Here is a 27,125-nt window from a genome sequence, read left to right as displayed (position 1 = left end):
GGTGGCTTCCAATTCAGCACATCCTTCACATTTCTAGGATCTACTGCAATTCCACCGTTGGAGACAACATGACCAAGAAAGGAAACTTCCTTCAACCAAAATTCACACTTGCTTCACTTGGCATACAACTTGTGTTCTCTGAGCTTCTACAGTACCAACCTCAGATGTTCGGCGTGCTCTTCTTCTGTTTTGGAGAATATCAATATATCATCGATGAACACCACCACAAACTTATCCAAAAACTCCATGAACACCTTGTTCATCATGTACATAAAGTAGGCAGGTGCATTGGTCAAACCAAATGACATAACAGTGTACTCATATAAACCATACCTCATAGTAAAAGCTATCTTGGGTATATCTGTTGCACGAATCCTCAATTGATGGTAGCCAGAATGAAGATCAATCTTAGAGAAAACACAGGCACCTCTCAACTGATCAAACAAATCATCAATTCTAGGCAACAGATACTTGTTCTTGATAGTAACCTCATTGAGTGACCGATAATCAACACACATCCTCTGAGTACCATCTTTTTTGTCAACAAATATAACTGGTGCTCCCCAAGGTGACGAACTAGGACGAATAAAACCTTTCTCCTGTAACTCCGTAATTTGTTTCTTAAGTTCTTCTAATTCTTTAACCCCCATTTTATATGGACGCTTAGCTATAGGTGTAGTTCCAGGTAATAATTCAATAATAAACTCAATATCACGGTCAGGCGGCATACCTGGCAAATCATCGGGGAACACATCTGGAAATTCATCCACCACTGGGTCCTCCTTGTTGCCGCTATCATCAAGCCGGTTCACTATGGCGGTTGGTTGTGCTTGTATTACAACATCAACCTTGATTCTTTCTCCATTCGGTGCGGTCACCACAACTACCTTCTCCTTACACTGAATCACTGCTTGTTGTTTCATCATCCAATCCATACCCAGAATCACATCTATACCAGATGCTCTCAACACCATGGGGCTCACTTTGAACTCTACCCCCCTTAAAGTTAAACTAGTCGGCAGACAACGATATGAAGCTTGCATACTCCCACCTAGTGAGTTTACTAATATGGGATTTTGCATGGCACATAATGGTATGCTATGATTTCTAACAAATGCTTGCGATATGAATGAATGCGAAGCTCCAGAATCGAAAAGAACGGTGGCGGGGGTTGAGTTGACGTTGAACATACCAAGCATGACTTCTGGTTCTGCAAGCGCCGTCTCGGTAGACACATGGTTCACCCTTCCTGTGTTGGGTGCTAGCTTCTGCGGCGTTCCCTTCTGATTACTCTGCTGACCCTAAGGTGTCTGTTGATTCTGCTTCTGGGGGCAATGATTAGCATAATGGCCAACTTCTCCGCAATGATAGCATACGTTGGGGGTACTAGGTGCACTCGTCTTCATGGGGGTGCTGTTGGGGGTTCCCTGTCATGGTGTCTGTGGAACACTCTGCTGCTAAGGACGTGCATTGCTAACTTGCTGCTGGTTAGGGTTGTGCTGAGGGTACTGACCATGATTCCATTGACTGGGAGGTCCCTGGAACCTCTGCTGGAAACCTTGCTGAGGATTGGTACGTGGACGAGTATTGCTCCCAGAGGCCTGACCCTGAAGCCTCCTCTTCTTGGCCTCCATCTCCTTGCGCTTGTTGTCAATAACAATAGCACGATTCACCAGCGTCTGAAAGTTGGGGTAGGTGTTTGACATAAGCTGGAGCTATAGACCATCATACAGACCTTTGAGAAAGCGGCATTGCTTATCAGCATCATCAGCCACTTCATTAGGAGCATAACGTGACAACTGAGCAAACTTGTCGTGGTACTCAGCGATAGACATGGATCCCTGCTTCAAAGCTCTGAATTCCTCTTGCTTGAGCTCTATCAGTCCCTCTAGTATGTGATAAGATCTGAAATTCTCTTTGAACTCCTGCCAGGTAACAGGAGGAACGTTGGCAGGACGTCCATACTCGAATGACTCCCACCAGTCCTGAGCTTCTCCCTGAGGTTGTCCTAAAGCGTACAACACCTTCTACTGATTATCACATTGAGCTATGTTGAGCTGCCTCTCTACTGCACGAAGCCAATCATCTGCTTCCAGTGGATCAGTGGCACAAGAGAACACCGGGGGATGACCCTTCAAGAATTCACCACGCTTATCACGTGGTGCTCCACCACCCTGTTGATTCTGTTGATTCTGCACCAACGTTTGCATGAGCTGCGTCTGTATTGCCAAGATTTGTTCAATAGTCGGTGGTGGTGGTGGTGGATGCGGGGGAACACCTCCACGACCTTGGCCTCTTCCTCTTCCAGACATCTGCTTATCAAATATTCAAAATTCAGAAATCTCCAAGTTAGAATACATTCTGAAAATTTTCTGGACGAGTCTCAACAACAACAGCTCTGTAAAACAGTCATATCTCGAGTTCTAGAAATCCGAATAGAGTGTACTTTATATGGTTGGAAAGTTTACGAAATTTTCTACAACTTTTATTCAGACCACTTTCGCAGATTCTGTCGTTAGATTACTCAAAAATAGGATACAACCGAAACTGTTCTAGATTCCAGACTGTGCAGTAACTTTAACTTGAAACAGAGATATCTCACGAATCAGATCAGATATTGGGGTGATTCCGGAGGCATTGGAAATATAATTAAGTCTACTTATTCCCACAACAATTTCATAATTTTTGGTCGTGTATATTTTATTCGGCATTAAGATAAAGGCAGACTGCTCTGAAAAACAGATTCCGAAAGAGCGAGATGTAACAAACCCAACTATGTATTTATTGACCCAAACTTTAGTATTCTTAAATATGAAACTTACGGACATACCCACAAAGTTCCAGCACACATTACAAAGATCCAACTCATGCATAAACATAAGAACAAATCAACTAAACACACAATGTTCACACCGCACTAAAACTCGACCCGACTCGACTCACTCGTTCTACTATCGTGTTATTACATAAAGAGGGACTCCAACATCTAGGGGCGATACTTATGAGGAAGCTCCTCATACATCTTTGGCAAATTGAGGCACACCCTTTGTTCGTCTATCACTTGCTGGTGCCTCTTGATTGCTTTCTGTTGAGCCTTCAATTGATCCTCCAATCGGCGAATCCTTAACACAGACTCATAACCAAAGTGTACCATCGCTTCCGTGGTTGGATCCGTGCCCTGCGGGTCCATCATCGCCCATCCCAATTCTGGGTGTTGATGAGGAAGGAATCGATATTGATCATCCTTCATGACCTCGAATCGGCGACCACGGAGGCCTATGCAAGCTTTAGCGGCTACATCTTCTATGCCGTCCTCCATGGTAGCGCGGTGACCATGGTGTGCGTAGTTTGAATCCAGCTGATACGCATCTTTCTGCTCATCCTTGATGGTGATGCACACCCTAACCTTCCAGTAGGTGTCTTCAAGAGGGTGTGTATGCTCTTCACAAGCGTATTCTACAGCTGCATCCCAATCACTGTAGTAGGTCTAAAGCAAGCTCATGAGTCGGTGATGTGAAACAGAGAATTCACATCTCGGCTTATACCACACCTTTATTGTCCACCCCAATGGCGGGATCGGCTCATCCTCTTCAACAATGTCTTCCTCTTCGTTTTTGGACAAGTCAACGATCTCAACTTCTTGAGGGTCATCCTGGGCTGGCTCAGGTGTGGACTCAGGCGTTGGCGGTGTTGGCGAATCCAACTCCTGTTCCTGAGGTTCTTCCTCCTCAGGATCCATGGACAAACCTTGTGGTGGGTAATACCCTCTAGTGCTCATGCGGGCAGTCTTGTGGGCACGAGGCATCTATAGAATTAGATTTAGTTAGGTTAGATTAGAAGCAGTAATTTTCATAATAGAATAAGGCAAAAGAAGCATAAAACTTTAGCAAATAACAAGGGTGAGATAGAAAGCATGAAATGAGTGAAGCAAAAGAAGCTAAAACGACCATTGCTAACTAGGCTTGCGCCCTACAGTCAACACGGCTCTGATACCAATCTGTCACACCCAATTTTTAGGATAAAATGGGGTGCAAAACCTTATATACGCCTAGAGATCAGTCACACACATAAGCCGACAAATTATGAATAGTATCATCACCAATGTTTATTACACCATGAATAAGACAGAGTTATTACATAAGTATAGCGGAAAATAATATAAAGATCTATTGCGGAAGCTCCAATTCACAGGGACATCGACTGGTTGACCACAAGTCTAGTAGTCCTCAGGGAAATCATCATTCTCAAGGTCATCTGTTACCCATCCGGGATTTTTATCCAAATAATGAAAATAAACAAGCGTAAGTACATGTCGTACTTAACAAGTGTAACACGGGGTTCATGAGACTCAAAAGGCTAGACACAGGCTTAACAGCAGTCAGCTTTTAGTTGTCACAATTTTAGCTTATGAGTAGCATCAAGGTGTTTCAGTCCCCAAAGTAGAACACATGATCAGATGTAAACATGAGTAATGAGTAGCATAAACAGATATTACTTAGTGATCATCTATTCCATAAATGTTCTAAGGCCGCTCGTGACCGTGAGCACGGCTGATATATCAGTTTTACACTCTGCAGAGGTTGTACACTTTCACTGTGAGTCATGATTCCCATATGCCCGGGTTTATAACTCCCAAAACACTTCCAAGGTGAGCAGGCAGGGGTCACTATGAAGCCTTTCAAAGGTTCGTCTAACAAGTTAGGGCCATTGGATTCACTCGACAAACAGTTATAGGAACCCCCCTGTTAAATGGCATAATTCCTTCACGGCTATACACATAAGAGTAGAGGCTGTCCTATACCCGATTCGTCAAGCCATTCTTACGCCAATAATGGGAACCACTAACAAGCTAGAAAAAGTCCTCATACTGAGCTAAAGCCAGAGCCATGTAGCTCTCATAGCTGTACTGTAAGTCCCGGATGATCACTTATAGATAAGTCCTTAGGGAGTGGAATCTGAAGCATTTAGAAAGTAGCTAAACACTCTAGCCCCCTGTTTCCATGTTGCTAAAAAGTCACATTTTATGTTTATTGCATATACCATTAGTCAAGTTACAAGATCATGGTTCACTTGAGCTCTAGCAAGGCTACCCGAATGCATAACCCATAGGTGACAAGGCAATAGTTCAATCCTAGGAAATTCCTATCAAGAAGACACATGCAACATGAATTTAATGAATTAAAGTGAATAGGAAACAAGGATGATCCCATGCTATACTTGCCTTGAGCAAAGTACTCTTGCTGGTCTTGCTCGTCAAAGTCATACCCTTGATCTTCCGAGAACTGCTCACCGCCTATACTCGATAACCACAGCAACATACAAGCATCCAGGAGCAATCATGCAAAGCAAACAAGGCTACAGATTAGAATAGTACACCAACAGCAAAGAATCAAGACGAAAAGTTTGGAAAACGAATCTACGTCTCGCTATGAACACACAGACGCGAAGATCACAAAAATCGGATCTAAAATGGAAAAGTTATGGTTTAAACAAGATTTCCTATAGACAAATAATAGATTAGATCTAAGCTCGAATTATAAAAGTTGGAAACCTACTTTACAGTAGCGTAAATGTCTAGATTACTTAATTACGAACCCAACGCAACTTGAACGGATCTAATCGGAGTTAAAACGGAGATTTTATGGCTAAAACAAGTTGAATGGCAAATCTGTAAATAATTGAAAACGTATTTCAATAAAACCGAACCAAAATACGCTTTTATAAAGAGAAAACGAAATCTGGAAACGCGCTTTGGACTATGGGTTAGATTAGGGAATAGGAGAGGGTCTCTTTTGCAATTTTGCCAGCCGAGGGAGAAGAAGGCTGGCCGGTCGGCAACAGGACCGAACGCGGCGGCGCCATGGCCAGAAAGCAGGGGGGCTCACCGGAGTTCACGAATCCGGCGATTGAGGCCACGGTTAGACTCGGGAGAAGTACGGGAGCGAGAGGAGAGGATCGCGAACTCACCAATAGGCTTTTCACGGATGGAGAAGGCGTGACGACGACGGGCGGCTCGGGGTGGCTGACGGCGGAGCTCCTGTACAACCCAACGACACGGGGTAAACAAAACAGAGCGTGAGAAAGAGGGAAAGGGGGCTCGGCAGTTCGCAGACCTGACACGAAGCTCGGCAACGTGCTTACGGAGGTGTTGACGCGACAAAATCGCGAAACAAACTCGGCGGCGGTGGTGCTTAGGGCTACGACTGCTGTGGCTAGAGCAGGGGCGGCGCTTGCTCTAGGGTTTGGGATAGGGAGGCGGCACAAGCTCGGGCGGTATTTAAGAGGGGCGAGGCGTGGGACGCACGCTGAATCGAGGAGGAAGCGGCGTGGCCACGGACTCCCGGTCGCGGAGACGGTGTCCGGCTCTGTTACGACGCGAGGAAGAAGAGCCTGACCAGTGGGCCCGGCTGGTCAGCAGCGGGGAAAAGCGCTTGCGCGGTCAGCGGGAGCGGTTGGGCCGAGCGATGCGTGGGCCGGCGGCTTGCAGCGCTGGGCCGCGCGTTACGCCAGGGAGAAAAGGAAAGCAGCGGCCTAGAAAAGAAAATGGGCCGCGCGGAAAGAAATGGAGTGGGCCACGAACAAAGGAAGGAGAAAGAATTTGTCCTTTTCTTTTTCTAATTTTTCTTCAAAGCAAGTTCAAAATGCAATTTCAACTCAATTCGAAATCCGACTTCAAACCAAGCAATTCAAAATAGTATGCAGTGGCATGTATGCACATTCATGGTTGTCGACCTATATTTGATTTTATTCCTAATAAAATTATTATTTCCTAAATTCAAATGCCCATAAAATGGTTAACAAATCAATTTCCCCTATTTAAAAATGTTGTAAAATTTAGGGTGTTACAGCTCTGATCTGGCCCCTTGCAGGTGTATCCTGAACGATCTCAGTTGGGCACTAAAAACTTTCCATGCATAGATACACACAAATATTTGAATTGGCAACATAAAATTTGATTTAGCTGACGAGTCATCAAAATTTCTTGAACATCACTGCATATTGAATATTTTCCAAAACACATCATAAGAAATGCCACTGGGGCCATCGATCTAATATGTTGATTGACCCTTACCTGTTTTCTTGGGGTGATAACCAATCAATGATAAATTTCTTTCTTGTTTTAAAGTAATTATTATTATTCTCAATGTAGAAAAAGAACGTGATGATGTAGAGGCAAAGAGCAGTATATACTTTTAACGATGGCCAAAGGTTCTTTGACCAAGAACCTCATCATCAATATGGATTTATCTGAGTGACTTATTATCACACACAGGACATATTTTCATTTATTGTTTAATATTGAGCGTACGCTCAGTACAATACTACACGGCATTTCATGACCCCGGAGATTATTTAGATAGGTCTAAACCCAGATGATACAAGGGACTTAAGAACCTGCTGATGCAACATACCGTGTCTATATATTGGATATCCGTCCTCCATATGCATGGGAATGCAAGCATATATCTCTAACAAGCATATATCAGTTTGCAAGGATTGGAGGACATTTTGCAGCAGACATCTCGAGGATGAGAGTCGCGCGCCGTCTCCGTCAGCTTCCTTCCAAGATTTATGCCCTTGGTAAAATGGGTTCCTTCATTGCCTCCATATGAATTTGCCTGCAAGGTGGTTTCTTGGGCCTTTGTTCCAAGAAAACTTGCATGATCAAAGTATCCAATACTGCACATCATGTTCATCAAAATGAGCAGTGCCACCATTGTAGGCTTCATCTGCTTATATGTTAGATGCGAGTGTACATGTTAGCCTTCAATTTCTGACACAATAAAAGGGAATTATATATTGAATCCTACCGAACAAAATAAAACTGATGGGCTCACAGAAAGAGAAGGACTCACCCCTGATAGCTGATTAGTTGAGGGCTTGTGTTGTTGATAACCAAAGATACACATGGGGAACGCTATATATAGCCATATTAATAGAGAAGTAGCTGTCTAGGTGAAAATGACGCTCATGATATTATGCAACTCGGGTTGGGAAGCTGCAAGCCATTACGTGATAATAGCTCTTGGCTACTATTGCAAGAATTGGTGTTGGTGGTGGCCAACCGGGACTGATGGCTCCTCCTATTGCTGATAGGTCATAAAGCAACAGTGTCAAAGGCTACCACTGACGATTCAAGGCACCTGGTAACAAGAACCCTTATCACTAGTACAGAAATGATTTTGCTAACGGTAAAAAAAATGATCTTAAAGTCCTGTTTAAAAAACCGCCCCTATTATTAGATATCCAACGTGGCTCTCTTAAGAGAACCTTCCCTGAAACCCTATCTCTTCTAGAGACAATTCCGTAAAGATGTCCATCCCCAAAAATCCTATTTCAGGGGCGGTTCTTTTAAGGAAACCGCCCATAAAATGCATACATTTTGGGCTGTTTTTTTAACGGAATTGTCTCTAAAAATTGATTTCCAATGTTGAATGTGTAGCTACAGTGCCTCCTGCCAAGGTTAGAGCCACCTCTGTTAGAAATAGAAACACATGCCTGTAAAAATTATTCCGTACTATTGAATGCAATTCATCTTTGCCCTTCATGATACGGTACAAAGTAAGCTTGTATCATTCTATCTTATTAAAAATCCGAGTGCTGCTAGTGCATAACTACGGGGCGTCAGGTTCTAACACGTGCCCTAACTTTCACCAACAAAGTCCATGCAACAACTTCTGTTCAAAGCTTCTTTGGCTTTCTGCATTACTTGCAGTTTTTGTGTAACGGACATTCACTGAAAAAGCATGTCGATCGGTTGTTACAGGCTTTGCAGTGCCTCTTTAATTTATGATTGTCGACATGAACCACGTAGACACAAAAACAGATAAATGAACATACCACCCATTTCCCAAGGGACGCCTGACAGGAACGAAATGATTAGCAGTAGCATGTCATAGCAACCAGAGGGCAGCAGTAGGGTGTCTATATATATGCTGATTGCCGAACGCGCTAATTTTTATGCCAAAAAAGACTACCTTCCATCCCTTTTCGATTTTGAAACCAGAGAAGCTTTATTATCGAGACAAGAATGCCAGAGTACTCAGTACACCAGCCATTCGCTGCCATTGTATCTGTACATATTTATAAAGCAGTTCTATTGTCATGGTAATAAGGCGCGGCCATGGTAACAAGGTTTGAACATAGACCTCATGTCCTCTCCTTATCAAGAAACACAAAACTAATCCCTCTGTTGACAATTAATCCCATATTTGCTACATCGCCACCCATGTAACAGGGAAAGGATAACATTGGGCACCTATACCTATACCAAATGCTGCAAAGCCTCCACATGCAAATCCTATAAGACATGCCTCTGGAGAACAACACATATATATGTGGCCAATGTGTAACTATGAAGGTAACTTGCAAAGGAGAGAATTTATTCTTTTTAAAAATTATGTCATTCCTCCTAAGCCAGAGTGACCAACAAGTAGTAGCCACTTCTAGCAAGGCTAGTGGCTTCATCTTCATATATTTTCTAAGCCCCCCTTACCAAATGCCGAACCTATGTGATATGCTATGAGGTTTAGATAGACATGAAGACACTTAAATTACTGACCAAATAGCTTAGGCAAGATGGCATTCAAAAAAATAAGTGCTTAATTCATTCAAAACACTGGGATTCTTAGACATGCATGATTCTTGACAGTTGAAACAAAAATTCACAAATATTGGAACTTGCAATATTGGGTCCTCGCATTGAGCTAAGTGACCTAATATAAACTAAAAAAATCTAATAGAAGCCTAACTGATGCAAAAAGAAATGTATCCAAACCATGACCACTACCATAGAATAGACCATCACTGCTGGGTCGCTCATCACCCGGTAGTGATAGGTGATAATATGATATGTTGTTTGCAGCATTCAAACTCGAGGCCTTAACATTCACATTCCCTCGAGCGCACATACCAGCTGAGCTACGCGACACATGCAATTATATAGCAGAAGCTATTCTTTCAATTAACCACATATTTTTGAATCTTATATTGTATATTTGACACTCAAAATAATTTCAAATGAAAAAGTTGTTAACTGCAAAGTTGTAGATTTCATCGAGCACTACAAATTTTATGTTGACTTTGTCTCCATTCAACATTGTTAATCAAGTCAAATTTGATCTGAGAACTTATATTAAATATTTGGACTTGTAAATCATCTCAAATTAAAAAATTATCAACAATAAAGTTTTAGATCTATTTAACTCTATAATTTTTATATAAATTTTATCTTAATCCGATCTCGTATAAAAAAGTTATGAAATTTTTGTGCAAAACCGCTATCAACCGGTATTGATAGGTAGACTATCAATGCCAGTTTGTTGCTTAAACCGGCAGGGATAACTACCATGCCTATCACTGCTAGTTGAAGCCACGAACCGGCAATGATAGTTCTCCTATCACTGTCGGCCTCTATCATTGTTGGTTGAAGTCATGAATCGGCAGTGATACTCAATTACTGCAAGCTCAAAAACAACCGGCAGTGATAGTCCATCAGTGATTTGTCAATTCTGTAGTAACGGATGGAGTAACATATCCTAAGCTTCTGATAAAGAAATTATCAAGCAGCTCATGTTTTACTATCGGTTTTGATAGTTTGGAGCCCACAAATGCATCCACAAAATACCACATCAAACAATTGTATGCTTGTCACTTGCAAGTTTATGTACCCATCAACTAGTACGCCTTGTCCTCTAAATAGACAAAATGATATGTTTGTATTGCTTTTGTTTCTTGATGACTGCTACTTAACCACAACTACGTAATATGATGAAATAATAGTAGTCACAAGAATTTGGATAGGGAAGGATGTATATTATTTAAAATCCAATGGAAAAGTTATTCAAATGAATTGTCATTTTATTTAGCTGTGACCTGAGACAAGGGAAGAAGTTTGAAAAGATAATACAGGCAAATAGATGAAGATGGTAAGTGGTTTATCTTGTAATCACCTTCCTAGATTGGAAGTATGGATCAGCTACAACTATAGGTACATCTAGGAGAAGATTGGTTGTCATTACCCCAACAATAAGAGTCAATCTCCGAACTCGGGTAGTGGGTTTTGTGCACGCGCACTTCAACTTGTGAATAAGAATCGCAATAAACCCACCGAATATTTTGATACGTCCGACACAAAAGTAAGACAGATCATATAATTATGTCGCCAATAACATGATATCAACTCAATGGCATGCGCACCAAATACACACTTTTGATGTCTAGAATTTTATGGAAATACTTGTCATTCATATACATCACCATGCATGTGTGTGTATACTGATTTGGTATCAACCTTCTAGTGAATGGACATTTCAAAACGCTTCTAGTGAATGCATGCCAATCACATGTTCTCAAAAAATTTTCTTTGTTCCCCTTTTTTCTTTTTTTTTAATTTTTGAGGAAATGGAATTGTTTTCAGCTAGCCTTGCGACTGCACATAGCCATGTTTTTACAAGATTTCATCAGCTAATTACATTCTCAACAGTGAAGCACATTTCAACACTAACTCTCTCCCATTCTAGCTGATATATGCCTATGCCTAAAACTTATTAGATTTGGCAAAATAGCATTTTCCTTTATTGTTCCAGATACAAAATGCGGAGAGCTCAAGGATATATCTTGAGCACCATGAAAATTGGGTGGCCAACCAAACTCCAATAATTGTTGGACAGTTATGCAATAGGAAAGAAATAATATTAGACCACAATTTAAGTATTAGCTTGCCATTATGTATTCATCACACTGAACTGTATACGGTTCCATAATGTCTACAGCAAATATATGGCCATCTGCTGCATACATAGCTTGATCATCAAGTATTCTTATAACACTTTTTGACGTGATTTACCTTCATGAAAAATTCAAGCTGTCATCACTTTGGAGCAGTTTTATTGTCCGTATGGGAATCTTAAAATTGAAGGCTCTCAGTTTTACATTCATTATGTTGACCAGAACTCTTTAGTATTCAGACAACCTTGTCAGTTTTACAGAGGAAAAAAGGCTGTTCATACACGCAACACCAAAAATAGACAAAAGTGTTACCATGATTACTTCTAAATTTTAGCTGCTAAAACTGTAGACCATGAAACTTCACTAACATAAATAATAAAACACCATGATCTTTTGCTACAGCAGGTTCAAAGGAAATATTTCTTTTGAAGAAATATACCACCTGAAGAAAGACTAATCGCCATCTAGTAAGATAGACCAAGTGCTAGTGTCACACCCGATTTTAAGGATAAAATGGGATGCATAAATCTTATGTGCGCCCCAAGATCAGTCGCGCACACAAGCTAACAAATTACAGAGTATCATCACAATGTTTATTACATCATGCACAATAATAACAAATCTACCATGAAAGCGGAAGAACTAGGTAACTACTTTCCACGAGGGCCTCAAACTCCACAGGCACGTTGACTGGTGAAGCACAAGTCTAGAAATCCTTAGGGTAGTCCTCATAAACACTTCCTTCTATTACCCATCCGGGATTTTATCCAAATAATAAAAATAAACAAGCGTAAGTACATCTCGTACTCAACAAGAACAACATGGGTTTTTGAAGCTCGGAAGGCTGACACTGGTATACTGTGGTTAGCATTTTAGTAAGTCAAGGTTTTAGCACTATATTAGCATTTAGTTGTGCTTAAGCTCTAATTAAACCACGTGATCATAAACAGGAATAATATTCAACATTCGAATTGTCATCATCATTATCAAGTGATCAACTATTCCGTCAGTTTTCTAGGCCACTCGTGTCCGTGAGCACGGCTGTTATAATAGTTTTTAGTACTCTACAGAGTTTGTACATCTTTACCCGAGAGCCGTGATTTACACTTTCACCCGAGATAGCTAATATATTGACCCCCTCCCTAGGGAGGTCGGCAGGGTTCACTATGAAGCCTTTCAAAGGTTTCCCTAACAAATTAGTAACCGCTAGGTTTCCTCGGCAAGGGAATATAGAGCCCCCTTCTGAATGGCACATTCCACGCAGGCTATATGCATAGGGACAGAGGCCGCACTATACTCAGCTCGGCAGGCCCCATTTGCGCCCTTTTGGGTAACTACTATCAAGCTAGAAAAGATCATACTACTAAGCTAAAGCCAGCCATGTGGCACCCTCGGTTGTACTGTACGTCACAGCTTTTGCCAATAGATAAGTCCTTATGGAGGGCCAAGAGCATCTTGTATAAAAGCAAATTGCTCTCTTGCCCTATCGTCCGGTTGCTAAGAGCAAGTTTTATCATTGTTCCATAGAACCCTTAATCATCATTCAGATCATGTATGGTCAATTTGAGTGCTAGGAGCTACCCATATGCAGGTATAACCCATCGGTATTCAAGGTACAAGGTAACAATAACTAGGAGATCCTTACGGATATCAAATTAGAAACATGCACATGACTAAATAATTAAAAGGTGAATAGGACAAGGAGATTCCATGCTATACTTGCCTTGCTCAAAGTTTCCCTGCTGGTCCTGGTCGTCAAAGTACTACTCTGGATCACCCGTGAATTGCTCACAGTCTATACTCGATCATCATAGCAACAACACGCATCCAGAGACAATCATGCAAAACAAACAAGCCTATAATTAGAATAGTACACCAATAGTATGAAAACAAGGTGAAAGGTTTATAAAACGAATCTACGGCTCGCTATGAACACACAGACGCGAAGATCACGAAAATTAGAGCTAAAACGTGAAAGTTATGAATTAAATAAGATTTCCCATAGCAATTTAATCAATTAAATCTACCCACAAATTTTAAAAGTGGAAAACATGATTATCAGTGTCATAAACATATAGATTACTTAATTACGAACCTAACCCAACTTGAACAGATAAAATCGGACCTAAAACGTAGTTTTTATGAGCCAAACAAGTTCAGTGGCAAATCTGTAATTAAACATAACCATAAATACACTTTTAAAATTGAGAAGGCGCACTATAGATCTAAACAGAGATGGTTTACGCTTTCAAAAAGTGAAAACGTAATCTGGGATTGCGCAAAGGACTGAGGGTTCTATTATTAAAAAGTCGAGGGGCTCTTTATGAAAATTGACCCGCGAAGGGGTACCAGCCATCCTAGACCGTTGGATCTAAACTGAATGGCCCAGATCAGATCGGTGAGGGAGAGAGAGGCGCCGGTCAGCCGGAACAGTAACCCGGCGGCGGCGCAGCCATGGCCGACGGCGAGATTCACCGACGCGCATGAAATAGGGCCCTACGGGCCACGGCGGAGCATACAAAGGGCGTGGGGAGCAAGAGCGGGCAGCGGCACGCTCACCTAGAGCATACAAAGCAGTGACGCAGGCAGATGGGCCCAGGGGGTTAGCGGCGAACGGCGAGGCGGGGCCTACGTTGCAGCGGGAGAGGGAGCGGCAGCGGCGCTGCGCCTGTGGAATGCTGGGCCGGCCCAAAAGGAGAAGAGGGGAGGGAAGGCGAGCGGGCTGACGGGAGAGAAAGGTGGAGGCAGGCCGGCTAGGCCTGGAACGAGGCCAACGGGTCAAAATGGAGGGAAGGGAGGGTGAGGGAAAAGAATCCCTTTTTTTTCTAAAGCGACTTTCCAAATCCACTTTCAAAAGATTTTAAATTCCTTTTCAGTTTTGGTCAAAACCAATCATCACGAAAATAAGAGTGCAGCAGCATGAATGCTTCAACATGTATCTAGCGTTATAGTTGATTTTAATTTCATAAAAAATATTATTTCCCTAAGTTTGAATGCTCACAAAATGCACAATTAAATCAATTTCACCTATTTTGAAATGATACAAATTTTAGGGTGTTACAGCTAGACAATAATTTTGTTTTCAGAAACACATTAACATATATATCTGAACGAGCAGCTTCCAATGTGATAACTATTTTTATAGTATATTGAACAGTACGCTTACTTTAATATGTTTTTTTACTATCACTTCAAGATTTATTCCTTATGCAAGTTCAGCATACAAATGGTGCACTATTACAGAAACTATTTTCAGAGACGTCCTATATTTTTCTCAGGGGCAGCTAGATCAAGAACAACCTCTCAAGACACTTCTCTAACAAGCCTCGGCTAATGGATCACCCCTGACAATTGATTTTTTGGGGTAGCTGGTCTTACAAACCACTCTGAAGGCATCGTGGTGTGCAATTAGACATCAAAGAAATCTTTAAGGCACAAGGGTGGATTGAGTAGGTGAAAAAGATTCTCCCATTTCCTTGCCCAAATGTCATGATATTTATGGTGAACTAGTTCACTTTAAAATACGTATTCTCATTTCGGATCTAGAACTAGGTCTATCAAGATATATATGTATGGGGGGAGAGAGAGAGGATTAACATAATACTGTTTTGTGAGTTGGGTTGAATATTAATTAGTGGAAATTATTTCTTAAAATGTGTTGGTTTTAGTTATCAAATTTTTATTTTTTTTGTTAGTTACATTAATAGCTTGATTACTGACTAATGCTACCTAGGTAGCTAGAGATATGCTAGGGTTTACTATTTAGTTGGACAATGGCGGTTTAATGTTAGTTCAAAAATTTTATGAATTGGTTAGAGATTGGACCTAAATTTTTCCAATCTTTACCCATTATGTCCTGATAATAATTGACGGTTTAGTAGTTCCTATTTGTATGGAATTGAATCAAGTTTGGGATGCCATCCTACAATTAGAGATTTGAATGTAGAGAGATTGGTTGACATTACCTGACAAAAAGAGTATCAATCTCCCAAACAGGATAGTGGGTTTCCGTACGCGCACTTCTCTTTGTGAAGAAGAATCCACAATGCACGCGTCCACACAAATAAGATAGATGAATATAATTATGTCACCAATAACACAAAACTACTTGATGGCACGCGCACCCAACACACACTTTGGATGTCTAGAACTTTAGGGTAATACTTGCCATTCATATATATGATTATACATACGTATATTGTCTACTATTCCCCTATTATATTTCAACATATAATGCACGGAGGGTCTGTTAGAACATGTATCCAATGATAAAATTTTGCATTATAAAATTTGTATCATTTGAGGACAATTTCCAAGTTAATATTTTGGGTTTTGAATAAAAAATTAGGTGCACATACTACAAGGAAGGATTGCAAGAATACAGCTTAAGTATTTTATTGGTGATTTCTCGTATAGGAAAAGATCAAGTATTGATGGTTTTAGCGCACTAGCGCTAATGCAAGAAATAAGTGTTGTCATGACTTGTAAACAAAGCCAAGTAATAGACTGTGGCCGTGATTCTACCAATTTCTTATCAACCTTTTAGTTATTGGACACTTAAAACAACGCTTCTATTGAATTAATGCATGCCAATCACATGTTCTAAAAAAAACTTTCTTGGTTTCTTTTTTTTAGAAAATGGAATTTTTTTCCAGACTCTACCACCACACATAGCCTTTCTTTTACAATATTTCATCGGCAAGTCACATCCTGAACACGGAAATAAGTTGTACCTGATATATACCTATCAGCCTATGCGTAAAATTTAGATCCCGGAAAATAATATTTTTCAATACTGATCCAGGTAGAAAATGTGCAGAACTAAATGATATATCATGAGCACCAACAAAATTCTGTGGCCAACTCCAATAATGGATAGTCATGTAATAAGAAAAAACAATATATAAGATTTCAGTATTAGCTTGGCATTATATATTCATCATACTGAACTGCATGTCGTTCCATAATATCTTCAATATGGCCATCTGCTGCACACATCGCTTGATCATCACGTATTTTTAGAACTTTTTTTACATGATTTACGTTCACCACAAGTTCAGGCTGCCATTACTTTTGAACAACTTTTGAAAACCTTGTCAGTTTTATACCGAGAAAAAAGGCTGTTCGTACACAAGCCCAAAAGTAGACAAAAGTATTAGCATGATTACTTCTAAATTTCGCTAACAAAAATAAAACACAATGATTTTTTTGCTACTTTAGGTTCAAAAGAATTATTTCTTTTGAAGAAAAATACCACCCGAAGAAAAATAACACCATGATTATTTCTTTTGACGTTCAAAAGAATTAACTTGCTGGAATCCTACAATTTTATAACTTGCTTCAGGTGGTTCCAGGCATCCACTAATTCGACATGTCTACCACCATCTAGAAAGAAAAAGGCAATATATCTAGCCGTTGAGACAATCTAATCCCACTGTTCATGGGCAATCAGGTACAATCTTGACTCCTGCAGCATAGCATTAGCTTTATTGTTTGTCACTTGGATGGTAGTCAGTACTCAGTAGCATATATCACCATGATTTCCTCTAAGTTTGTAGATGCTAAAGCTTCATGCAGTTCTTGAGCTTTCACTAATACCAACAACACATCATGGTTTTCACAAACCTAGCTAGCTATCGCTACACTGTCTGTATAGGTTGAAAGAATTATCTTTTCTAAAGAAATATTCCTCCTGAAGAAAGACGCATGAACGTCAGCCTCTGTAACCGCTTCATGAATATGAGACGATGATGTGATTGGCTTGTCTAGTCCGATAGATAGAGGATGTACTAGATGTTATAAACATCATTACATAGAGAGATGAGATTCGGGGAACTTTCAAAACAAAATGAAATTATCTTGTAGTACGTCGAGCATTGTGTCTACATTTATTTGTTTTCTCACATCAGAAAATACGAAGACCAGCCATGTTAGAAGCATTTCAGCATTTCCATTCAATAAATTTATTTCACTTTTTGCAGTTCTGATAGAAAAAGAGGCTCGTTGCATGTTTCTGTCCTAGTTGACCCGTAAAACAGAAGACTAGGGTGGGGTGTGCCCCGAAGTGCTTGTGTATCCCGTTTCCAGTAGTGAAACTTGGCATTCCCGAAAGCCCATTATTTTGGTCTTGATTGCTAATAAATTTTTCAAAAACAACCAAGTATCGTGTTCTTGACAACCAACTTTATTATGCTTGTTCAAGAAACACTCCAAAATTCTGATGGGAGAAATAAAATGGCATGCATGCTGTTAATTTTGAACTTAATATTGGATGTACCATTATATGTATTTTCACCTATAGATAAATGACGAACTTTCCATATGGGACCATATCTAATCTTCCTGCAGTTTCCTTGTTGTCAATATATATATGGGAGGGCACATATATCTAGAGAGAAAGAGCAAACTATTTCGAAAAAACAAGAGAGAGGAAACAGTAAAGCAAGCATAGCGTAAAGCCCTAACAGAATTAGTCTCCGGTTCATGATAAAGTGATATAACTGAAGCGATGGCCAGTCTGAAAGGACTTTTTTAAGCATTGGTGTTGGGCATCTCTAGGATCCAACTAGAATCTGACTCTACGATTCTACTCCAAGCTAGATTCCTTGTCGATGGATAGTGCAGGAAAACTTTGTACACGTAGATATCTCATGCATATTCATATATTCACATAACTGGTAACTCTGTCTGCGCATGCACGAGCTTGCATGTATATCACATAGTTGAGACCTGGGATCCGTATCATGTTTGGGCTGATCCCCTCCCAGAATTTGTAAAAGTTTAGGTGTCTCAAATCAAAAGGGCTTCAAGCCTGAGGTTGTAAAAAATCAAATAGACATTCGCACTTGGATTTGAATTTGAATTGTTTTATTTCTATTGCACATTCAAGGAATCAATCCATTTCGACCCCTACTTGGCCATGCCTTTCAAAAACTTAAACAAAACGAAGGCCATGTTGTCACAGACCTTGATATCCAGACAAGAATAATCAACAACAACACTAAGATTTACTCAATTCCAGTTACAGTATAAGAGGATTTAGAGGGAATTAGGTAAGGAAAGAAGTGAATCAGAGGTAGACAGCTAGAACAGTTCGTGGACACAGATAGAACGTAAGCTCAGGTTATTGGTTCTGTTCTCTTGGATCCCCCTCTCCCAACGTTGCTCCTTCCTTTTGCAGTTGAAGCACTCTCTTCAACCCACCCCACATGGCAGCCCAGTTCTGGCCCACTTGGCAGCCCAATCCATGACACATGATTTTGAAATTAACGGATCTACTTTCATTTTAAACCTTTGGTTACTAAAAAAAAAAAAGAGCATACCCAGTGCAGAGAGAGAGCTCCCGCTCTGTGCGGAGTCTGGGGAAGGGTGTCAGTGGCAAGCCTTACCCTCGCTTGTGCAATGCGAGAAGACCGTGACTCGATCCCGAGACCTTCCGGTCATAGGCGGTAAGACTTTACCGTTGCACCAGACCCGCCCTTCTTTCGTTACTATCAAATCTAGGAAATTTCCCCATCTTTCCTGCTTGTACAGGATGAACACTTCTTATGTTTATCATGCTAGCTTATACAAGGCTACTAACACAAATCATTAAAACACCAATAATATTGTGCAAAGTAATGAACTATAATATAATTACTGAAGATGAGGTATCTCAAGCATCTTCCGTTCCCTGTGATTACAACAGGCTGTGAAGACCAAGTTTTTGCACCTTTCACTTGTATTCACTTTTAGTAGTAAAGAACAGAAACTAATTTACAGTTAAATGAATATGTTTACGAGAAAGGTGTACATCTTGAATTCACTCATTTCTTATTCAGTAAAATCATAGCCAGAAATGCAACGATCCGGAAGAACAGACCATACATAAACAAAATCGAAAGGGAGAATTAGTTTCATAGCACCGAAAGAACGCGAGATTCAGAAAATACCATCGAAAGTTTATCATACCTTAAAATACCATTGAGAGTGAATATCCGTTCTGCAATCTAGCACTCCTTTACTTTTTGCTGTTAACATCATTTGTTGGCATCCGTCCGTGGACTCCGCTTCACTAAAAAACGACGTGTACGTCGTGTCAACTTGAGCAGGCCGCATGCAGTGGTGAGCCTCGTCTCACGGACGTCGGAGCTCAAGCCTGATGCCTGTCCTTGCCTCGACTGCTGCTGCCGAGCACTCCAGCCTACGTTGCCGGAACTGCGCTCACCCCGGCTCGCCGAAGCCGCTGCCGTCGAAGGTGCACCGCACCAGCCCACGACTCTGCTCGCAGCAGCCAGACGCCGGAGGTCGCAGCCACAGGCACCAGGGCCTGCCCGGAGCTCCCCACACTGAAGCCGAGTGCGGTCAGCACAGAGCACCCGCACACGTCGAAGCCGATGCCGCGCCGGAGGCCGGAGCTTAGCGCCACCGCTGCTCTGCTCTCTCTCTCTCTCTCCCTCTCTCTCTCTCTCTCTCTCTCTCTCTCTCTCTCTCTCTCTCTTCTATCTCCCTCTCTCTCTCCGCCCGCTCGCCGCTTGGGAAGGGGCAGAAAGCCCATGAACGGGAGAAGCCATCTGGGCACCGGCACCCTCTCCCATCCCGTGCGCATGGCAATTGGCGAGCAGCGCCGCTGCTACCTGCTAGCAGGCCATGCATGCAGCCCACGAGCACAAGTCATCGTAGTGCCAAGCACCGCGAGTGCCGAAGACCACCTCCGCCGTCACTCGCGTCCTTGCTTTACCACTGCAGGTGGCCTGCCCAGGTTGATGCAATGTGCAATGTCACTAATAAAGTAACAAGGAGAGGAAAAAAAACAAGAACACAAGAAGAACACCTCCATCCTGGGCGACACAGGCTCAGTGAAGTCAGACTGGACTTGTAACACCCTAATTTTGCATTTTCTAAAAAAAATAGTCAAATTGATTTATTTAAGCAATTTATGTGAGCATTCAAACATAGGAAAATAATAATTTTATAAAACTAAAATCAAATATAAGATTAGCTACAAGTGATGCATACATGCTGCTGCATATTATTTTGTGAATGTTTGGTATTGATCAAAAATTTCAAAGAGAATTGAAATTTGTATTTAAAATGCTTTTGGAAAATTTGTTTGGAAAAAGAATAAGGAAAATTCTTTCTCTTCCCCCTTCTCTGTTTTTGGCCAGTAGACCTTTTCTCCCCACCGCGCCAGCCCAGCCCAGCCCGGCCTTCCCCTTTGCTCACCGCGCCAGCCAACCTCGCGCGGCCTAGCAAGCGCGTCGGCCCAGCTTGGGCGCAACCACCGCCGCGCCTCCCTTCCCCGCGCTCAGTCGCTGACCGCCTGGCCCCGCTTGTCAGCTCCTCCCCCCACCTTTTTCCGTGCGTCCAGCAACCGCCCGCGCCCGATCTTCTCGCGTCGTGGGAGCGCCCCTCCCCACACCTAGCCTCTTTAAAACGGAGCCCGCACCTGAGCCACCCCCTACTACCTCTCCCCGCTCCATTTTCTCACTTTTGCTCATGCCTCAGAGCCCGCAACCAGCGCACGGAGAACACCGAAGATCGTCATCCGCTGTCCACGTCGCCGTCTTCCCCGAGCCATCTCCGACCCCGAGTTTCCCCGCTGTGAGCCTCGCCATGCTCCCCTCTACCTCCCCATGCCATTTAATTCGAGTTTCGTGGCCCCTAGGGCTCTAACCGCATGCGCCAATAGCTCTTGGCCGCCGGCCATGGCGACCGCCGCCTCGGCCTTCCCCTCCGGCCACTTCTTTGGCTTGGCCGGGACTCCCAACTCCCCCCCCCCCCCCCTGCTAACCCCGGTGCCCTTGGTTCTTCGAACCGTGGCCCCTAGCCCCCATACCATGCTCGCCGGAGTGCTCCACGCCGTCGGCCATGGAGAGCCGCCGCGGCTGCACTGTTCCCCGCCGACGCCCCTTTCTCTCTCCCCCCACATCTAATCCAAGCCGTCCGTTTCTTGATCGACGGCTCTGAGTGGCCGATACCCCTTCGCCAGGTGAATTTGCTAAAGAGACCCTGAGCTTTTCTAAGTCCTAACCCGCAATCCAAAGCGCATTTCCCCGAGTATGCATTCTCGTTTTGAAAGCGTGAAGTTCACTGCTTTAGACTAAAATATGTTTTCAGTATTTACAGAAATGTCATTTGAACTGTTTTGCTTATAAAATTATCGTTTTAGCTCCGAATTGATCCGTTCAAATCGCGTTAGCTTCGTAATTTCATAATCTACATGTTAGAACCACTGTTAGTCAAGTTTGGAACTTTTAAATTTCATGGTTAGATTTTAATTAAATATATTGCTATAGGAAATCCTGTTTAAAATCACAACTTTCGTGTTTTAGCTCTGTTTTTCGTGAACTTCGCGTTGACGTGATCGTAGCGAGACGTAGATCATTTTCACAAACATTTTATCTTGTTTTCTATACTGTTGGTGTACTGTTCTAATGATAGGAATGTTTGCTTTGCATGAATGCTTTCGGAATGTTGTATGTTGTCCGTGTTAGTCGCGTTCAGACGGTGAGGAGAACATTGGAGACCAAGAATTCTTCGACGACCAGCTAAGACCAGCAAGAGTTTGTGAACCAAGGCAAGTATAGCATGGGCCTACCTTGATGTCCTATTACACTTTAATCAATTACTCATGTGCATGTGTCTAATTTGGATAACCCTAAGGACATTCTAGACATTTGATGCCTTGTTCCCTTGACTCCTTTGGGGTAATTGCATATGGGTAGATTGCTAGTGCTCTAACTGAACATGATCTACATGATGATGAATGATTCTATGGAACTAAAAGTATAACATGATTTATAACAACTGTTTTATAGGGCGAAGGTGCAAATGACTTTTGATCATGTTGCTCCCGGCCCTCCATAGGAACTTATCTATCGGCAAAAGCTGGGACTGACAGTGCAACCGGGAGAGTCATATGGCTCTGACTGTAGCTCAGTAATAGGACCTTTTCTAGCTAGTTAGAGGTTACCTTTTTGGCGCAAATGGGGCTTGCCACGTTGGGTATAGGGCTACCATCTGTTCCTATGTGTATAGCCATGATGGATATGTGCCATAGGAAAGGGGGTTCCTACATTTGCCTGCCAAGGAAACCTAGCGGCCCTAACTTGTTAGAGAAACCTATGAAATGGCTTCATAGTGTACCCTGCCCGCTCACCATGGCAGTGACATGGGAGTAATTAACCCGGGCATATGGGAATCATGACTCACGGTGAATGTGCACCACCTTTGCAGAGGGTAACAAACTGTTATAACAGCCGTGCTCACGGTCACGAGCGACCCCAAAAACTCACAGAATAACTGGTTACTTGTTGTTGATCATTTAAGTTGTTCTATGATTATATATGGTACATTTGCCCCTGATATATGTTCTTATGGGATTAAATGGGAGCTTAAGCATAATTTGATAATACCTGAGAATAAAAGCTTGACTTACTAAAAATGCTAAACGCAGTAAACCAGAGTCAACCTTTTTGAGCTTCATAACCCCATGTTAACTTGTTAAGTGCATGATGTACTTACACTTGTTTATTTTCTTTATTTGGATAAAAATCCCAGATGAGTAACAGATGACAACGGATATGAGGAATTCCCTGAGGATTTTTACGCTTGTGGTCAACCAGTTGACCTTCCCTGTGATGAAGCCCCACGAGAGAGTTATCTTTTATTTTCCGCTGTGATGTATAAGACTAAGTTATATTATGAATCTGATGTATGAGACACCGTGATGATACTTTATGTAATTTGTCAGCTTGTGTGTGTGATTGATTCCTGGGCACACACGAGTTTTTATGCATTCAATTTTATCCTTAAAATTGGGTGTGACAAATTGGTATCAGAGCCGTGTTGACTGTAGGACGCAAGCCTAGTTAGAAAACGGTCGTTTTAGCATCTTTGCTCCTCTGGTTTCTTGCTTACTGTCTTATTCTTGTTATTTTATTAAAACATTTATGCTTTTCATACCTTAATCTATTATATAAAATTGTTGATTCTAATTCTATCTCAGTTTAAATCTATAGATGTCTCATAACACAAAGACTGCTCGCCTCAGCACTGCTGGCTATCGTGCCCTGTTCACCCCACGTGCTCCACGGGCGGAGAAGGAGATTGTGATCATCCCCGACGACGAGGAGATGGCTACCCCGACACCTGCACCTGCTCCTACTCCAGTTGTCGCACTGGTCTATCCTGTCGTAGCTACACCTGAGGAGTCGACGGCTACTTCCCCTACACCTGCACCATCACCAGCTGTCCCCATGGTGGATAAGGAGAAGGCTAGAAGTGCAAGTACTACTTCAAGCCAGCTCCAGAGACGGCCTACTACCACACCCTCCTCACTCACGTGCTGGACTGACTACTACCCCGACCTGCACGCCTCCATCAGCTACCACTGTGCAGAGTACCAGCATCCATTGGAGGCTACCTTCTGGAAGGTAGAGCTAGTGGTCACCACTTGGAATGACGTCAAGAATGGACATGAGATGGAGACTGTCCACCGTGCCCCTGCTAGGAGAGTCCATGCCTTGGATGGCATGGAGGATGCAGCACAGAACGCCTACATCCACTACCATGGTCATCGCTTTGAGGCCATGAGGGAGGATCGCTTCAGGTTCCTTCCTCGCAATGATCATGAGGGTGTTTGGTAGGTTTTGGCTCCACCAGAGAGTGACCCAACTCTGGAAGCAACGGTGCAGCATGTCCACGCTATGCAGGGGGTGGATGAGGAAGTCAAAGGAGAACTGCGTGCATCCCAGAGGGCTGAGAGACTCCTCTAGAAGCAAGTGGATGAACTTTGAGCTCAACTTGGGCAGCCATCCATCTACAAGAAGAAGCGCCGGTCCTTCACCATAATTGACACCGCTCCATAGGTGTTAGGTGCCTTGATCTAGAATACCACGTCGTTAGTTCGTGTTTCTTATTTAGTCTTGTTTGGTCTTGTGAACTTGGATGATTAGATGTTTTAATTTGTGAACTTGGTTGATTTGGTATTTGTTTGATTGCTGGAAGTTTGTGGGCATGTCCACAACCTCCTTAGATTGGAACCTTAAGTTTAGAATGAAATCTTAATGCAGATGTTTCGCTTTATCTTATCTCTGTTGTGCTGATTTCTAGAGCAGTCTGTGTTTTCTATCTGGTATCTCGAAATCTGGGCTGTCAACAATTCTAAAATTTTTGTGGAGATAAATAGACTTCTGTATCTTTCAAATGTCTTTGGAATCACGTCAATAGCTGTTCAGGTTTGTGAGATCTAGCTGACACAAGTTGATGTTCCTGCGCTGTCTGGAACCCAGAACAGATTCGGTTTAGCTCCACTTTTGACCATGTGTGTATCAGAATCTGTAAAAGTGATATAAATAAAAGTTGTAGCTGATCTCCTAAGCTTTCTAACGAATCTTGGTGCACCTCTATTGGATCTCTGAAACTCGAGTTATAACAGTTTTACTGAACTGCTGAATTTGAATCTTGTCCAGAAAATTCTCAGCATTGTTTCTTATCTTTTGTAAGCTCTCTATAATTGGAAAATCTCTAAATTTTGCACATTTGTTGGAAAACAGATGGCCGCAAGAGGAGGAAGAGGCAGAGGCCGTGGTCGTGTATGTGATGCTCTCATAAATCCACCACCGCCGCCACCTATGACCATGGAACAAATATTAGGAATGCAAGCGCAGCTGATGCAAGCTATGATGCAGCGCTTAGACAATGAACCTGCAAGAGGACCACCGCCTATTCAGGTCAGAGATAAGCATGGAGAGTTTATGAAAGGTCGTCCACTGGTGTTCACCCATGCCTCAGACCCTGTGGAGGCAGATGATTGGTTGCGTGCTGTGGAGAAACAACTGAACATAGCACAATGCAACGATCTTGAGAAGGTGTTGTACGCTTCTGGGCAACTCCAAGCAGATGCTCAGGATTGGTGGGAATCATTCCAGTTTGGATGTCCCAACAATGCTCCTGCTATCACCTGGCAGGAATTCAAGGACAATTTCCGGTCATACCATATTCCCGATGGACTAGTGGAACTGAAGCAAGAAGAATTCTGGTCCCTCAAGCAAGGATCCATGACTATGGCGGAGTATCGGGACAAGTTCGCGCAACTATCACGCTATGCTCCAAATGATGTAGCGGACGACAAGGATAAGCAACGCCGTTTCCTCAAGGGGCTCTATGATGGACTGCAGCTCCAGCTGATGTCTAATACTTACCCTAACTTCCAGTCTTTGGTGAGTCGCGCTATCGTGATTGACGATAAGCGCAAGGAGATGGAAGCTAAGAAGAGGAGGCTACAAGGGCAAGCTTCTAGAAGCAACACTCGCCCACGTGCTTATCCCCAGCAAGGTTTTCAAAAGAGGAATCAAGGACCAACTCACCAGGGAAACCATGGTCAGTATCCTCAGCGGAACCAGTTCCAGCAACGCCCCGACTACCAGCAACAGTTTGGAAATCAGCGTCCCCCGTAGTAGACCAGCAATCCTGCAACACGCTAGGGAGTGCCCAACAATGCTCCTGTGAAGAGTGGTGCACCCAACAATCCCAATGCCTGATATCGCTGTGGATAAGTAGGTCACTATGCCCATCAGTATCCTAAGAAGCAGAACCAACAAGCACCTCAGAACCAGACCAGCAATCAAAAGTTCAACGCCCGACCACCTCACACTGCGAAGGTGAACTACATGTCATCTGATGTAGCTCAGGAGACGCCTGAGGTCATGGTGGGTACGTTCAGCGTCAACTCTATCTCTGCTACCGTACTTTTTGATTCTGGTGCTTCGCATTCTTTTATCTCCCAAGCTTTTGTTAGAATACATAGCATACCTTTGTGTGCCATGAAAAATCCCATACTAGTAAATTCCCCGAGAGGTAGTATGCCAGCTTCTTATTGGAGCCCCTCAACTAGCATTTCCTTAAGGGGGGTAGACTTCAATGTGAAGCCTATTGTGTTGAGAACAATGGGAATTGATCTTATTCTGGGAATGGATTGGATGAAACAACACCGGGCAGTGATTCAGTGTCAGGAGAAATCCGTGGTTGTGACATCACTCAATGGAGATAGAATCTGTGTAGAAGTGGTAGTGCAAGCTCAGCCTACATCCACAGTGAATCAGCTAGATGGTGAAGCCAATGAACAAGATCGTGTTGCCAGGTATGCCACCTGACCGAGACATTGAATTCATTATTGAATTATTACCTAGAACTACACCAATAGCTAAACGTCCATATAGAATGGGAGTTAATGAATTAGAAGAGCTTAAGAAACAACTAAAAGAGTTACAAGAAAAAGGTTTCATACGCCCCAGTTCTTCCCCATGGGGGGCACCTATGATCTTTGTGGATAAGAAGGATGGTAGTCAACGGTGTGTGTGGATTACCGCTCACTTAATGAGGTTATAATCAAGAATAAATACCCTTTGCCT

General features: G+C 42.6%; 1 long non-coding RNA gene and 1 pseudogene across 1 annotated transcript; both read right to left on the bottom strand.

Moving 5' to 3' along the window:
• LOC136495564 (ABC transporter G family member 25-like) overlaps nt 1–27,125 on the bottom strand; it is a 92,402-nt pseudogene that overhangs the window by 5,823 nt on the left and 59,454 nt on the right.
• LOC136498321 (uncharacterized) lies at nt 7,244–7,933 on the bottom strand. Its single transcript, XR_010769564.1, has 2 exons — nt 7,857–7,933; nt 7,244–7,730 (listed from the first exon to the last, which is right to left on the bottom strand). It is a non-coding gene; the product is annotated as an uncharacterized lncRNA (long non-coding RNA).

The sequence above is a fragment of the Miscanthus floridulus genome, chromosome 12, assembly GCF_019320115.1.
Source record: "Miscanthus floridulus cultivar M001 chromosome 12, ASM1932011v1, whole genome shotgun sequence".
NCBI classification, from domain to species: domain Eukaryota; kingdom Viridiplantae; phylum Streptophyta; class Magnoliopsida; order Poales; family Poaceae; genus Miscanthus; species Miscanthus floridulus.
This window is presented reverse-complemented; position numbering and strand designations above follow the sequence as displayed.